General features: G+C 41.2%; 1 long non-coding RNA gene across 1 annotated transcript; it reads left to right on the top strand.

Annotated features, from left to right (window-relative positions):
* Window positions 1-467: 467 nt before the first annotated feature.
* Window positions 468-3258, top strand: LOC126933077 (uncharacterized). Its single transcript, XR_007718414.1, has 3 exons — window positions 468-511; window positions 676-852; window positions 3228-3258. It is a non-coding gene; the product is annotated as an uncharacterized LOC126933077 (long non-coding RNA).
* The last annotated feature ends 1705 nt before the right edge of the window (window positions 3259-4963 follow it).

Genomic DNA, 4963 nt, shown 5'->3' on the forward strand with positions numbered 1-4963 from the left:
CCCCCAGCCATGTTGGCCCATCCATTTGCCTGGTCAGAGCCCCTCATTCCCTGTGCATACCACTCCCCAAACCGCACATCCAAGAACGACAAAGTCCCCTCCTGATGGACCCAGCCTGCGTCTCCACCTGGCCACTGAGTCTAGACACCAAGAACCCTCTTCCCCCAACCGTATCTCAATGTCCCCATCTATAAAATGGGACCATTGCATGCAAAGGTCTCCCTTCCACCCTGACATTGCACATCCGAGACTCTGTCCTGGCCTGTGACATAGATGCTAATTCTACTTTACACCCCTGGGAACACTGTCCTGCTTTGGGCCGTTGTCAGCTGGGCTGTCACCGGTCAACCCATGCTCCCCCTACCAAGCATGCATGTTTTCAGTCCGGGCCTTTCCCTCCTTGATCTCATTGCCCCCTCCCAGGGTCCTTAATCAGTGTGAGAAGGCAATGCACGTGGCCTTGCTTTGTACAGGTGCAGGGTTAACAGAATGGATTCAGCAGCTCAGCAAGGTGAGCACACCCCGGTGCTGTACGGTGCTTTGTTGTTTGAGGAGGGCGGTGGGTGGCTTAGATTTTTTGATAGCAAGTTGATTTGTTAAATTATTGGGTGCTAAAATTAGACATTGCAGTATTGGCAATGCCTGTGCTCAAAATGCCCCCTCCTGGCTTTCTAGCTGCTACACAGCACCCTCCGTGCCCCTGGCTCTCCTGCTTTGGGCTGGTAGAAGATCGGGCATCCTGGGCCAGTTTCCTCAGAATACTCCTGAATTCCTGCAGAGACTGGGAAGGGACCCATCCCCGCCAGCTGCAGACTCAGCCGGAGTTGGCTCAAGCTTGTCTTCTTCACAGGCGTAAGCTAGTGGGATTTTTCCTGCTGGGGCTTTTGTGCTAATTGTTCTTTATTGAAGTATCACTGACACACGGTAAAGGACACAAATCTTAAGCGCTCAGCTCAATGCATTTTGACACATTCACACACTCATGTGAGCATCACACAAATGCAGTGAGAGTATTTCCATGGCCACACCAAGTCCCTTTCAGTCACTCTCCCAGCCCCTGCTCAGGCAATGATGGCTCTGATTTTTCAAAATTCAGTGAGATTATACGGTGTGCTGTCCTCTATGTCTGACTGCTTTCTCTCAACAAAATGTTTCTGAGACGTATCCATGATTGCATGTATCAGCAGTTCCTTTCTATCAATGAGTAGTATTCCATTGTAGGAAGATAACATGGCTTGTCCCACCCGTTGGTAGAAATTTGGATTGTTTCCAGTTTGAGGCTACAGTGAAGAGATGCTATGGAGGTCCTTGTGCATGTCTTTTTGTGGACATAGTCACTCATTCCTGCTAGGTATATTTCTAATATTGAAACTGTTGGATCATAGGGTAGTTATATGTTCAACATTATTGAGAAGGAGCAAGGATCCCTAAGACCCATCTTAAGGGCCCACGGGGTCATCCCCAAGCATGGAAATGAAGGAAAATCTGAGTCTCTTCAAGGGAAATTCCAAACATCTAGCTGGCCTTGGGAGGTAAATGAGAAATCTGATAAACAAGAAGGCAACAGCAGCTTAAAACAATCACCAAGGAAGTTAGAGACACAACACGTTTGGTTCCTATAGAAATTAAAATAGCATCTTGAAACATGTCCCTTAGTTGTTTTCCAGAAACGTGGGCTGCCGTGAGATGGAAAGTGCTGACTGCTGTCACGCAGACCTCAGAGAAGGAGGAACTAGGGACTGAACTCTGACCATAGTGCTTTGTTCTAAATTTCTTCCTGGCTGGGTGCTGTAATCCCAGCACTTTGGAAGGCTGACAGGGGCAGATCGCTTGAGTTTGAGCCATCATGGCAAAAACCTGTCTCTGCCAAGCCCAGTGGCTCACTCCTATAATCCCAGCACTTTGGGAGGCCAAGGCAGGCAGATCACCTGAGGTCAGGAGTTCAAGACCAGCCTGACCAACATGGTGAAACCCAGTCTCTACTAAAAATACAAAAATTAGCCAGGCTTGGTGGTGGGTGCCTGTAGTTCTAGCTACTCAGGAGGCTGAGGTGGGAGGATGGCTTGAGTCCTGGAGGTAGAGGTTGCACTGAGCTGAGATTGTGCCACTATACACTGCAACAATAAATAAATAAATAAATAAATAAATATTTCTTCCTGAGGGGTCTGGAGAGAGTCATGCCCACAGGTTGCAATTTAATATTCCTTTTTTCTGACCTCAAGTTTTTAGACAAAGCCTCATGTATTTAACCAACTGCAAATCAGAGAATCTCTGAATCCATCTATGACCTGTAAGCCCCCACTTTAAGATATCCCACGTTGTCCGGGCACAGTGGCTCACTCCTGTAATCCCAGCACTTCGGGAGGCCAAGGCAGGCGGATCACAAGGTCAGGAGATCGAGACCATCCTGGCTAACATGGTGAACCCCTGTCTCTACTAAAAATATAAAAAATTAACCGGGCGAGACTCTGTCTCAAAAAAAAGATATCCCACCTTTTTGAGCCTAACCAATGTATAACCTCTATGTACTGATTAACAATTTTGTTTGTAACTTCTGCTTGCTTGCTATATACCCCTGCCTTTGAAAGCCCTTGTTTGCAAGCTGCTGGGGAGTTTGAGCCATGAGCATTAACTGCCCAGTGCTCGCTTGGCACCATGCAATAAATGCCTCACTTTCTTTCACAGCAAATCTCAATGTCAGCTTTTGGTTTTGCTGTGGACCCAAGTTTGGTTTGCTACCATTATCAAAAATAGCCAGATAATTTTCCAAAGCCACTGTACCATTTTACATCCCCACCAGCAATGTGTGAGATTTCCAACTATTTCACATTCTTATTTTAGCCAGAAAAGTGGATGCATGGTGGTATCTCATTGTGGGTTATTTTGGTTTGGGGTTTTGTTTTATTTTGTTTTGTTTGCATTTCCCACGACCAGTGAGAATGAGCACCTTTTCACATACTTATTAGTCATTCTAATATCTTCTTTTGTGAAGCCTGGTGAAGACTTCTCCCCATTGTATAAACTGGATTATTTCTTTTTTCTTATTTATAGTCATTTATCATATATATTTGTATGTGAGTCCTTTGTCAGACGTATTTGCAAACATTTTCTCCAATTTTACAGTTTACCTTTTTACTTCCTTAGTGGTGTATTTTGATAAGCAGACATTATTAATTTTTATGAAATTTTTAGGTGAAAAGAAATCTCTTTTTCTCTCCCATCACTAGGTGTATGGCTGAGGCCCCGTAACAAAAGGCAAATTAACAGAAGAAAAACATATACATTTTAAATGACACAGAAGTCTCCAGAAATGAAGACTCAAAAGAAAAGGTAAACTTGTGGATTTTTTTATGCTAGGTTAGATAAAGATGTGAATAGGATGAAGAAGTAAGATTGGATGGAGGGGGTACAGTCTAATGGTAATAAACTAGCGGAATGTAGAAGACCTGCTGGTTCAAATTCTTCCCTGTGATAAGGATGCTCGTTTCCTCCAGATACAGGAAGGGCACATTTCACATGAGGTTCTATGACCTGCTTCAGGGGAAAAGGATGAGGAAGGTCAAAGCGTGACTTTCCCGCTTCTGTACTTTGCTCACATGCCAAAGTGTCATATTTTGGGCCTGAATTCCCTTTACCAAATTCAATTTACCAATTTCTCTTTTCTGACTAATGCCCTTGTGTTCTGTTTAACAACTATTTGATTTCCATGAGTTCATGAATATATTTTCTGTCTTTTGTTCTAGACACTTCACCTGTCACATTTAGGTTTCCATTCATTTTAAATTAATTTTTGTGCATAGTTTGAGGACGGGGTTAAGGCTCATTTTGTTTTCTCCAGCTGTTCCATCACTGTTTATTGAAAAGAAATCTTGGCTAGACAAGTGGCTCACACCTACAATCCCAGCACTTTGGAAGGCAGTGGTGAAAGATCACTTGAGCCTAAGAGTTTGAGGATGCAATGAGCTATGGTGATGCAACTGCACTTCAGCCTGGAAGACAGAGCAAGACCCTGTCTCCACAAATTAATAAATATTAAAAATAAATTTAAACAAAAAGTATTTTCTTGCTTTGGTGACTCTGTTGAAAATCAGTTTACTGTATACGTGTGGGTCTATTTCTTGACTCTATCCTGTTTCATTGGTCTTAGGACCACACTGCCTAATTTCTGAAGCTTCATAGTATGTCTAAAAATCAGATAGTTTCAGTACTCCAACTTAGTTCTTCTTCAAAGTTGTCTTAGCTATTCTAGAATTCGCTTGTCAATTTCAATGTGTACAAGTCTGCTAGATTTTTATTGATTTTGCATTTAATATAGAGATCTATTTGCAAACAATTATCATCTTAATAGTATTGAGTCTTATGATTAAACATATTATAACTCTCTAGGTCAAGCTTCAGTAATAGCTTATAATTTTCATTAAAGAGCTCTTGCATATCTCTTACTAAATTTTTTGTAGGTGTCTAGTATTTTTAACACTATCATCAATAGTGTTTTTTCATTTTATTTTCCAATTGCTTGTTGGCTTCTGTATAGAAATACAACTGGTTTCTGTCATGTCATCTATTTTAAAAAAGCAGTTTTATCTTTTCCCATTCTAGCTGTATGCATTTTATTTTTTCTTACCTTATTACACTATCTAGGACCTCCAGTATAAAACTGAATAAAGACCTGGCCTTGCATTTCTTCTAACCTAAGGGAAAAAATATTTAATGTTTTATGATTGAGGATTATGTTAGCTGTAGATATGTCATAGATACCTTTTATTAATTTATGAAAATTTCTTTCTAATCATCATCAACTAAGAAGATTTATCATAAATAGGTGTTGACTTTCATCACATTTTTCTAAAATTTTTAAGAAAATTATGTTTGATTTTCTGTCTTGCTAGTGCAGTGAAACAAATTGATTTCAAAACGTTAAACCAACCTTACTTTTTTGAAATAAAATGCAGCTGGTCTTGAG

The sequence above is a fragment of the Macaca thibetana genome, chromosome 12 (genome assembly GCF_024542745.1).
Source record: "Macaca thibetana thibetana isolate TM-01 chromosome 12, ASM2454274v1, whole genome shotgun sequence".
In the NCBI taxonomy this organism is placed as follows: domain Eukaryota; kingdom Metazoa; phylum Chordata; class Mammalia; order Primates; family Cercopithecidae; genus Macaca; species Macaca thibetana.